Source organism: Scyliorhinus torazame, chromosome 6 (assembly GCF_047496885.1).
Source record: "Scyliorhinus torazame isolate Kashiwa2021f chromosome 6, sScyTor2.1, whole genome shotgun sequence".
Classification (NCBI taxonomy): Eukaryota; Metazoa; Chordata; class Chondrichthyes; order Carcharhiniformes; family Scyliorhinidae; genus Scyliorhinus; species Scyliorhinus torazame.
In genome coordinates, this window is record NC_092712.1 from 323157803 (window position 1) to 323170014 (window position 12212).

The window sequence follows — 12212 nt, forward strand, 5'->3', positions numbered from 1 at the left end:
TGTGGGAGGAAACCGGAGCACCCGGAGGAAACCCACGCAGACACGGGGAGGACATGCAGACTCCGCACAGACAGTGACCCAAGCCGGAAGCCCAAGTAGTGTCATGATACTCAAACACACACATCATGATAGACAGACCAACAGACCAATTAGCACACACAACACGACAGCCAATCACAGACAAGGACAGAGACAGTATAAGACAAGAAACACGACACCTGGTGGTCAGTCGATCTGGAGACAGGACAAGGACAGGACCTGATTAACAAGACACTCACACAGTCACTACGTGCTGAGTACCAAGACAGATCTATAAACCACAAGTTGGAATAAAACAGCGTTGTACCAATCGCAACCGTGTTGGTTCATCTGCACCTCAGAGCACCCAACACCACATGATACCAGTGAGTGGTTCGATACCCGCCGCCATACCTCAGCGTACAGAGACAACCAGCAATACCCAGGCAAGATGTACGAGCTCCCGGTTCCGCAGCCGCTCCAGTGCCACGGCGATCTCCGCGAAAACTGGCAGCGATTCCGGCAAACGTTCGAATTCTTCCTGGTGGCAGCCGAACTTCAAGACCTGGCCGATGATGAAAAAATACCTGGCCGATGATGAAAAAACAGAGTTTCTCCTCACCATCACCGGTGCCAGAGCAGAAGAAATCTTTTAAAAATTCAAGTTCTCCAAGGGGCAAAACAGGAGCGACTTCCAGGCAGTCCTGGACAAATTCGCCAAATACTGTGAGGAAAACACACTCCAATCGGCAAGGAAAGGTAAGAGAAGCGCCAGTACTCACCTCGAGGCCGAAATCCCGGACCAGAGAGCGATTTGGGTCGAGGTCGGTGGCCATCTTGCTAAAGGGATTACACTAGCGCAGTTGCGCGAAAAGTGCGCAGTACCGGCAGGTCCGTTTGCGCATGCGCGAGTCGCAGTGCATGCGCAATCAAGAAAACGGCCATCAGTAAAGGAACAGCGATCTGCGCATGCAAAATCGCTTCCTACAAGCTACGTCACGCGCGTCATGACGTCAGAGGCCCCAGACCACACCAATTTAAAGGGGAAACGTCCCAAATCCAATTTAAAGGGGAAACGTCCCAAATCAAAGAAAAAATCTTTTAAGCTGTAAAACAACCTTCCTTCACCTGGAATGACAGCACAATGCCTCAAATTGAACCAGGAAATGAATTTAACCTCCGAAGAACCCTGCAACAAGCAGTTTCCTACGCCCAAACCGATGATTCCGACCTCGAATAGTTCGATACCGATCTTTACATTTTTTCCGGACCTCGCAAGCCCAATGACAGCTCCATGGTCCTAGACGGCTACGACCCAGACGAACCTTTCAGGTTGCACATTGGCGACCCCCGTATTGAATCCGACGCAGATGCGGATTCACTTTTCGGATCTGAGGATCTTCAACCCAGCAGATGTGACGTCCCAACTCATCAGTGCAGGATGATGCTGCAGCCTGAAATTAAGAGACAGAAAGCGGTACAAGCCCACAGAGAGCGGCCTGCTGCCACACAGAGCGTGGTCCACACCCCGCTCAGGGTTCCCGACCCTACGAGGGAAGCAACGCAAGACTCCAATGCGCAGTCCTTGCAGGAACAAGGCCATGAGGGTCTAGCAACCTCCTCTGACCAACTAGCGGCAGATGATGCAAGTCTGCCATGCTCACGTAAACAGCAAGACGGCTAAAACAGTCCACCACGCTCCAGTGCACAGCAGGACGACCATGACGGTCGATCATGCTACAATGAAGGGCACAGCGCTGATGACTGTTCAAGCCCAAATGAAGACAAGCCAAAGGAATCGCCTCTTCCAAGCCCGAAGAAAAAAGGATTATGCGCTGACCTTCAGGATCATTCTAGCCGAAGAGATATTAATAATGCTGCACAGTCACAGAAGGATGCTGAGGATTTGCTAAAGAAATTAATTGTATGTCTAACTTGCAAGGAGCAGACTGAAAATTGCCATTGCTTTAGTACGGATCGAAAAAATGGACAAGACATTGATCCTCATTTAATGGAAATAACACAACCTGAATCAGGGGCGTCATTCTCCGACCCCCCGCCGGGTCGGAGAATGGCCGTTGGCCGCCGTGAATCCCGCCCCCGCCCCCGCAAAAGTCTCCGAAGGGAGAAAAGTCGGCGGGGCGTTAATGGCGCCGCTGCCGCGGAGAATATCACGGGTCTGCGCAAGGCAGCCGATTTTCGGCCTGCCGATATTCTCCCTTCCGGCTGGGCCGAAGTCCCGTCGACGTGATGACCGTTCACGTCGACGTGAATCAAACCTCCTTTTCATCGGCGTGACCCGGTGCTCCAGGCTCACGCCGACCAGCGAGGAGGTGAGTGACGGCCTGGGGGGTTGGCTCTGGGCAGGAAATGGCGTGGCCGCAGACTGATTGCCTGAGGAGAGGTGTGTCTCGGCTTGTGTGTGTGTGCGGCGGGGGGGGGGGGGGGGGGGGGGGGGGGGTGGTTAGAGTAGGCTGGGCTCCGGGGGAGTGCCGGGAGGGGGTCCGTGCCGGGGTGGAGGTTGGGGGTTGTGGAGGGGGTCCGTGCCGGGTGGAGGTTGGGGGGGGGGTCCGTGCTGGGGTGGAGGTTGGGGGTTGGGGAGGGGGTCCGTGCCGGGGTGGAGGTTGGGGAGGGGGTCCGTGCCGGGGTGGAGGTTGGGGAGGGGGTCCGTGCCGGGGTGGAGGTTGGGGAGGGGGTCCGTGCCGGGGTGGAGGTTGGGGAGGGGGTCCGTGCCGGGGTGGAGGTTGGGGAGGGGGTCCGTGCCGGGGTGGAGGTTGGGGAGGGGGTCCGTGCCGGGGTGGAGGTTTGGGAGGGGGTCCGTGCCGGGGTGGAGGTTGGGGAGGGGGTCCGTGCCGGGGTGGAGGTTGGGGGGGGGTCCGTGCTGGGATGGGTGTTGGGGAGGGGGTCCGTGCCGGGGTGGAGGTTGAGGGTTGGGGAGGGGGTCCGTGCCGGGGTGGAGGTTGGGGAGGGGGTCCGTGCCGGGGTGGAGGTTGGGGAGGGGGTCCATGCCGGGGTGGGGGTTGTGGAGGGGGTCCGTGCCGGGGTGGAGGTTGGGGGGGGGTCCGTGCTGGGGTGGAGGTTGGGGAGGGGGTCCGTGCCGGGGTGGAGGTTGGGGGGGGTCCGTGCTGGGGTGGAGGTTGGGGGTTGGGGAGGGGGTCCGTGCTGGGGTGGAGGTTGGGGGCGGTCCGTGCTGGGGTGGAGGTTGGGGGTTGGGGAGGGGGTCCGTGCCGGGGTGGAGGTTGGGGAGGGGGTCCATGCCGGGGTGGAGGTTGGGGGGGGGTCCGTGCTGGGGTGGAGGTTGGGGGTTGGGGAGGGGGTCCGTGCCGGGGTGGAGGTTGGGGGGGGGTCCGTGCTGGGGTGGAGGTTGGGGGTTGGGGAGGGGGTCCGTGCCGGGGTGGAGGTTGGGGAGGGGGTCCGTGCCGGGGTGGAGGTTGGGGGGGGGTCCGTGCTGGGATGGGTGTTGGGGAGGGGGTCCGTGCCGGGGTGGAGGTTGGGGGTTGGGGAGGGGGTCCGTGCCGGGGTGGAGGTTGGGGGGGGGGGGGTCCGTGCCGGGGTGGGTGATGGGAGGGCAAATGAGTTGGTCCACCTGGCCAGGTGCCAGCCTCCAACAGTTGGACCCATGCGGTCCATGCCACCTGGCTGGGGGGAGGAGGGGATATGGGCAATGATGACATGTCGTCGTTCCCCTCCCCCCCACCAGGCCGTCATGTTTTCAGACCATCCAGCGATGTTGGCCGCCGTGGTGGCAGCCGCTCATGTCTATGTTGCCCTGGATGAGGAGGAGGAGGAGGAGGAGGAGGAGGAGCGTGCCAGAGAGGCGGCGCAGGCTGCCGCAGAGGGGCAGGCGGCAGCCGCCCAGGCTGGAGGGACACCTGACCGACAGGACGAGGAGGGGGAGGAGGACGTCGCGGCCCCACGGCAACGGAGGCACCCGAGGGCGCCCCGTGTGTACCGGCCCCGGCAGTCATACCAGGACCTCACGGACCGGGAATGCAGGAGGAGACTCCGGATGAGCCGGGAAACCGTGGCACACATCTGCCACCTGCTGGCACACCTGTCACCGCGTGGCACTGGCGGGGGACACCCTCTCCCCGTGTCTGTCAAGGTTACGGTGGCCCTGAACTTTTATGCAACGGGGTCATTCCAGGCACCGAGTGGGGACCTGTCCGGCATATCGCAGACATCGGTGCATCGGTGCATCCGGGCAGTGACAGATGCCCTTTATGCCATGGCGCACCGCTACATCCGCTTCCCCGTGGACCGGGCCAGCCAAGATGCCCGGGCCGTGGGCTTCTCTGCCATTGCCGGGTTCCCCATGGTCCAGGGCGCGATCGATGGGATGCACGTCGCCGTGCGGCCACCTGCAGATAACAGGGCCGTGTTCACTAATAGGAAGGGGACCTATTCGATGAACGTACAGGTGGTCTGCGACCACCGCATGATGATCCTGCACGTCTGCGCCCGTCACCCAGGCAGTGTACACGACTCATTCGTGTTGTCGCGGTCATCCATCCCCGGCATGTACGAGGGACGCCATCCCCGGCTGAGGGGCTGGTTGCTGGGCGACAGGGGCTACCCATTGCGATCGTGGCTGATGATGCCTATACGGAGGCCACGCAATGAGGCGGAGAACCGCTACAATGATGCCCATGTAGCGACAAGGGGAGTGATCGAGAGGTGCTTTGGCGTGCTGAAGATGCGTTTCAGGTGCCTGGACCTCTCTGGGGGCGCCCTCCAGTATCGGTCAGATAGGGTCGGCCGCATCATTGTGGTGTGCTGCGTCCTGCACAACATAGCCCAGCAGAGGGGCGATGTGCCGCAGGCAGAGGAGGGCGGAGTGGAGGAGCAGCAGGAAGAGGCCCAGTCCTCCCCAGATGAGGGGGATGGGGGCAATGGTCAGGGCAGACGGGGTAGACACAGACGGGTGGCTGTCCACCGTTACCGGCTGGCCCAGCGGGCACGGGACAGACTGATAGACGCCCGCTTCACTGACTAGATGGGCGTGGGAATCGGGTAGTATGGCCACAGACCGCACACCATGACAACAGCCGACCACCCACACCCCCCACCCATCCACCCACCCAGCACCCTCACCCCCCTCCCCAACCCCACACACCCCACCCGCATGCACACCACCCCCCCACTCCCAATTGCCGATCCACCGGCGGCACAACGGGCCGGGCTCACCCAGTTGCGGGTGGACGCGTGTCTATCGCAGGCCATGGAGAATGATGACAACCCGCCTCCGATGAGCTCCTGGCTCTACATCGTTGGACTATGTCTGACCCATGGCCACAGTACCACCATCCACCCGGACCATCCCTGCATGCGGCTGTGACACTGCAGCGCACGGTCCCGTCCTCTGCCCGGGGGATGTTGATGGCGGCCCAGGGGGAAGGGGGCAGACTCACCTGGAGCTGAGGTAAGACCACCCCTCACACACACACTTGCGCTCAACGTACATGACACCCCCGCACACTTTGGACAGAGCACAAAGGCAGCTTCGGTAGGTGTAACATTGACTTTAATAACCAAAGGAGTTCATGCACGTGCCCTAGCGCCTAAAACTCATCTGTGCCCTGCACCCGTGCCAACTTACTCAGTGTCTAATTGTTTGGCCTTACGGGCCCTTTGACTACGTCTACGTGGTTCCCCACACGGTACAGCAGAACTGGAGGTGGACTCCTGTGATTCCTGCCCTCTGACACTGGATCCCTTTGGCGGCCGTTTCCTGGGGCGTCCTGGCCTAGATGGGCAAGGCTGCGGCCCGGGCGACTGGGATGGCGAGCTGCCAGCCTGTCCTGCCCGTTGCCCACCCGATGCACCTGGGACGGAAGGGGGGGAGTCCGAGGTGTCGCGGTGTACCGGGACCTCCCCTACAGAGGGAGCCGGGACGGACCACACCACCTCCTCCTCCCTCGGGGTGCCCGATGGCCCCCAGGCCTCTACATGGGTGGGGGATGCGAACGGACTGGCCATCCGACGCCCCCCCGACATCTGGCGCTGCCAGTCCTGGAGGCCCGTGCTGGTATCGACAGGGGTCTGCAGGTTTGCAGCCATGGAGCCCAGGGGGTTGTCGAACCCTGTCTGCGACAGTGCGACGCCAGGTCGCACATAGCCACTGGCGCCGATGCCCTCAGCGATGGCCTGCTGAGACTGGGTCATGGCCTGCAGAGACTGGGCCATGGCCTGCAGAGACTGGGCTATGGCCTGCTGAGACTGGGCCATGGCCTGCTGAAACTGGGCCATGGCCTGCTGAGACTGGGCTATGGCGTGCTGAGACTGGGCTATGGCGTTGAGCGCCTCTGCCATCTGGCGCTGGCACTGGCTCATGGCCTCCTGTGAGAGGGCAGCCATTTCCTGGGCCACAGACGCCGCCTGCACGGAAGGCCCCAGGCCTCGCAAACCGTTCCCCATGTCTGACACCGTCGCACCCATTGCCTCCACCGCGGACGCCACCCGTGTGGTGTCAGCCTGGGTGGCCACGCATGACCGGGACCACTCCCAGCTCCTGGACGCGGGTGGACTCCTCCACCTGCGACCGCAGCCGCCGCAAGCCACCCGTCACCCTATTCGCTCGTCTCCGTGTCGGTGGTTGCATCGGATCTATGTGTGGGTGTGGTAACTGCAGGAACCCGGGATCCATCTGGGCGGCAGATGTTCGCTTGGCCTGGGCTGCCCTCCGACCGCCCGGTCCCTCTGCTGCTCCTACCTCCACCTGCTGTACCGGGACGGCTGTGTTGTGCGCACCAGTGAGTGTACCAGACGCCTCATCACTAAAGTGCCCAACCGTGGTGAGTGTTTCTGCGATGGTGGAGGGTGTTGGTGACAGCAGTGGCGTTGTGTCGTGCTCTTCGTCCCACTCTGAGTCCATGGCACTTTGGGGTGGGGGTTCGTCTCCACCCATCCACTCTGAGTCACTGTCCGGTATTTCGTCTTCCCGGGTAGGGGTGTCCCGGGTAGTGCTGTCCCGGGTAGTGCTGTCCCGGGTAGTGCTGTCCCGGGTAGTGCTGTCCCGGGTAGTGCTGTCCCGGGTAGTGGTGTCCCGGGTAGGGGTGTCCCGGGTAGGGGTGTCCTGGGTAGTGGTGTCCCGGGTAGGGGTGTCCTGGATAGTGGTGTCCTGGGTAGTGGTGTCCTGGCTCGGATGTGACGGGGGCCTGTGGCTGCCCCCCTCATCGCTGGGTGGTCGCTCCCGCACGTGACGGGGGTGTCGTCTCCCTGTTGCTCCAGGTCTCTCCGTCTCCCGTGGTCTCCGAGGGGCATCCTGCGGGCGTCGCATGCTGGAGGGTCCGGGTCTCTCCGTCTCCCGTGGTCTCCGAGGGGCATCCTGCGGGCGGTCTGCATCTGCGGGGATGGGTGCCTGGACGTTTGGTCCTGCGATACACAATGAAGCATGCATGGTTAGACATCAGGCAGTGATCAGGTGATACGGGAGAGGGGGATATAGGGGAGGGGGGATATGGGGACGGGCTGTTGGTGGCTCACTTGCTCGTGGGGCCCCGACCTCTGCATCAGCAACCTCCCGGTCCTCAGGTCCGCCAGCCAGTTCCAGGGCCCTTTCCTCGTGTACGGTCAGTGGCCTCTCATCAGCGGGCCCTCCTCCAGTCCTCACATGCTCCCTATTGTTGTGTGCGCGCTTCTCCTGGGGGGGGGGGGGGTGGTGGCAGGGGTAAAAGGCAACAGTGTTAGGCAGGTATATGAATGCACGCCATCGGTTGCGCGTGCATTGCAGAGGTTAAGGTTAGGGCTGGATTCACTTGGGGATATGGGGGATATGAGGGAGGGGGGGATATGGGGGAGGGGGGGATATGGGGGAGGGGGGATATGGGGGAGGGGGGATATGGGGGATATGGGGGAGGGGGGATATGGGGGAGGGGGGAATATGGGGGATATGGGGGAGGGGGGATATGGGGGAGGGGGGATATGGGGGATATGGGGGAGGGGGGATATGGGGGAGGGGGGATATGGGGGAGGGGGGATATGGGGGATATGGGGGAGGGGGGAAATGGGGGAGGGGGGGATATGGGGGAGGGGGGGATATGGGGGAGGGGGGGATATGGGGGAGGGGGGGATTTGGGGGAGAGGGGATATGGGGGATATGGGGGATGCTCACCCTGCCTGCTCTGACGAGGTCGTTCACCTTCTTGTGGCACTGGGTGCCTGTCCGTGGTGTTAGGGCCACAGCGGTGACGGCCTCTGCCACCTCCCTCCACAGACGCCGGCTGTGGCGTGGGGCAACTCTGCGGCCGTGCCCGGGATACAGGGCATCCCTCCTCTGCTCCACCGCATCCAGGAGCGCCTCCACATCGCGTGACTCGAACCTCGGTGCTGAGCGACGGCCAGCCATCAAGTCGGGTGTTGCGGTCGGCTGTTCCGGTCGGGTGGGGGGGGAGCTGCGTGGCCTTATGAGCCGTCACGCCGTGCAGCGCATATGACGCTGCACGGCGTGAACCACTGCGCAAGCGCGGATCCCGTTACGTCGCTGCTAGCCCATTTCGGGCCGCAGACTATCGGCCCATTTTTATGACGTGACGCAAGTGGGATTTGCGCCGTTTTTTGCGCCGATCGGCGGAGTTTCCGCCGATAACGGAGAATTTCGCCCCATATCTACAGCAGGGACAACTGTCTCCCTTCAACACAAAACCGCAAAGTCCCAACTTCAGAGACCAGCAGTTAGTCAGTAATGACTCTTCAAACCCTGATGGGAATATTAATCGCATTGAAACTATGCACACTCCACTGATAAATGAGCAGAACATTGGAGCAAGAATCCTGAGGACACCGACATCGAGTAGCCAGATAAAGCACTTGAAAGCCGCAGCAGTTTCAAGTGAACCAATTGTGCTTTCCAGTGATGGTGAAGATGCAGATAAGGTCGACCCGATTATCCATTGTATCACATTAACTCCAGAGAGTAAGCATTTATGTCTGGGGAGTAGAATGTGGGCAATTGAGAACAGTAAAAGAGAGATTGACTATGCCAGTCCCAGCAAAATCAGACCCAGAGACTATAAAGGCATGTACATTAGAAAAGGATACATATGACTTAACTGAGAAGAAAATTGAAACGGACTGTTCTTTGGAAACTAGTACAATGACGAAAGAAACATTGGATCCAACATTTGATGCCCTACATACGGGAGAAATTGAGGGAAATGAACAAGGTTCTGTAATGTCTGGGGGAAGATTTAAAATTCCAAAGAGGAAAAGCCCAAATGAAGGACAACGGCAAGACAATGACAGTCCACCCACATGGCTTGCACCACCAGATGAAAACTCTGACAATTTACCCAACCCTAGTGAACAACAAGCAGCGACTGAGGATCTACCCACGGTATGTGAAACGAGTGACGACAGCATCCCACTTCCCATGCAAAAGGTGCAAAGTGACAGACCTCAGCTAGTGCGTACAGAGGCACGCGACGATCATGGTGAGACCACTGATGACTACGGTGACACCACACTACTTCCACCCTCAATTGCTCGAACCTCTCCACTAGTCAATGCATTCCTGCTTGTTCCGACTCCAGAAGTGCAACTTCAAGAAATCTCAGCTGACTCCAGTGAACCTGCTAAGACTCCGGACGGGGCGCATCAACAAAAAACAGACCAGACTCCAGATGGGGAGCAACCAAACGCTGACCCTGATTCACGTAAACCAGACTTTACTCCAGACAGGCAGTGTCGCAACCTCAGTGATGGCACGCTCAGGGTGACAGCAGATGCCACAACGACAGGAGATGGATCACGTGTCAATCACACTGGGTCAGCAATAACAAGCAGCAGCTACAGTCAAAGGGGAATACACCAATTTTCACCATAGCTATGTCCACACATTTGTTCCACACCGACAGTGCGGCCAATGACAGCTCATGCTGGACAAACCCAGTATTCAGGCATGCAGCAGCCAGCAGTCTATGCAGCATATTCTCAAACAGGCCAGCACTACGGATTGCCCACTAATGGAATCAAGACCGAAGGAGGACTACCGCCAGCGCAATCTGCGCTACAGACTGGATGCCTTAGTTACTGCCCAGGATTTGCTGCACCACAGCCTGGCCAGATAGCATATTCCTATCAGATGCAAGGTTCTAGTTTCACACCATCACCAGACATTGATGCGAGCAGCAATTCTGTCTCCAAAGCGACATGCTTCAACGCTTCTCAGCAGAATCACCCTTCCAGCACAGCATGTGGCCAGAACCAGCATGCACAGTCTCATCCGACTTCAACATCTGGCACATGCATCACCTTGAATGATATTGTTGATGGTACCTCTTCAATGTCAACGACCCATCAGCTACAAGATGCCATCCGACAGCACCACCACAAACATAAAAAGAAAAAGACTCCACCTCGTTCCTGGTACGCATGACGGCTGGATCGGTGCGTAGGCGCAATCGGCGAGCCCTTCGCCTACTTCCACGCTCGCAACGGAACCACACACAGACGCCGTGTCCTCCACTGGTTCCTGATAGCGACTTCGTGGAGCTGCCATATACCATGCCCCTTCTGTCACCGCCCGTGGCCAGGCTCGCACCTCAGCCGGTGGTTCTCGACCCACCCTTGAGGCGGTCAACCCGAATTTGTCGCACACCTGCTAGACTGGACTCATGAGACTGTTCACACGTCAAATTTTAGAAACTATTGTATTGTAACATGTTACTGTTTTATCGTTCCAGTTCTCGTTTGACCGGACCACACTTCAAAGTTTTTCTTCTTTTGTTATGGTACAACCTCGTTAGCATGACACACCCGACATCGCCCCATGTATATAGTTACGCCACATGTACATGCTGTAAATATCACGCACACACACCTTTAGCTGCACTCAGGACACATTCATATTTATAACCACGTAGGCACATAATCTTGTAAAAAAGGGGGGATGTCATGATATTCAAACACACACATCATGATAGACAGACCAACAGACCAATTAGCACACATAACACGACAGCCAATCACAGACAAGGACAGAGACAGTATAAGACAAGAAACACGACACCTGATGGTCAGTCGATCTGGAGACAGGACAAGGACAGGACCTGATTAAAAAGACACTCACACAGTCACCACGTGCTGAGTACCAAGACAGATCTGTAAACCACAAGTTGGAATAAAACTGCGTTGTACCAATCGCAACCGTATTGGTTCATCTGTACCTCAGAGCACCCAACACCACAAGTAGGTGAGTTACTCACCATAGGATTCATAGCCTCTGACCTGCTCTTATAGCCACAGTATTAATGTGGCGAGTCCAGTTCAGTTTCTGATCAATGGTAACCCCAGGATGTTGATTGTTCTGATTTATTGATTTATTTTAAAAACAATTTAGATTACCCAATTCATTTTTTTTCCAATTAAGGGGCACCTTAGCGTAGCCAATTCACCGACCCTGCACACCTTTGGGTTGTGGGGGTGAAACTCACATAGACACGTGGAGAATGTGCAAACTCCACAAGGACAGTGACCCAGAGCCGGGATCGAACCTGGGACCTCGGCGCCATGAGGCAGCAGTGCTACCCACTGTGCCACCGTGCTGCCCCCTGTTGATTGCTCTGATGATTGTAATTGTAATACAAAATATTCTTGAATATGAAGACCTATTTGTTTGTGATTTACCTCCAATATTCTTACTTCCTTATTTTCCAAAGAATATTTGCTGCTATTTGATAACATTATGTCTTGTTCACCACAGTGTATCCTCATTACCTTAATACATTCAAAGTTTATCTGTACTAACATGGATGATGCTATTGCCTGTACCGACTTTCCTGCAAGGGAAAGATTTTGTTCCATGTGAACCACATTTAGTCTCAGTCATGTACATTTTTCACGAAGAATACATTATAGTCAATGTTTATTACCTTCAATGTTTGCTTCTTGATATTCAGATAAAAATGGAGTGTACATCTTTGTAACCAAACTAACATGGCCTCATGTGCAATCAGTCATGGTAGCACAGTGGTTAGTACTGTTGCTTCACAGCCCCAGGGTCGCAGGTTCGATTCCCGACTTAGGTCACTGTCTGTGTGGAGTCTGCACGTTCTCCCCGTGTCTGCGTGGGTTTCCCGTTTCCTCCCAAAACTCATGCTGTTGGGTGATTTGGACATTCTGAATTCTCCCTCTGTGTACCCGAACAGGCGCCGGAATGTGGCGACTAGGGGCTTTTCACAGTAACTTCATTGCAG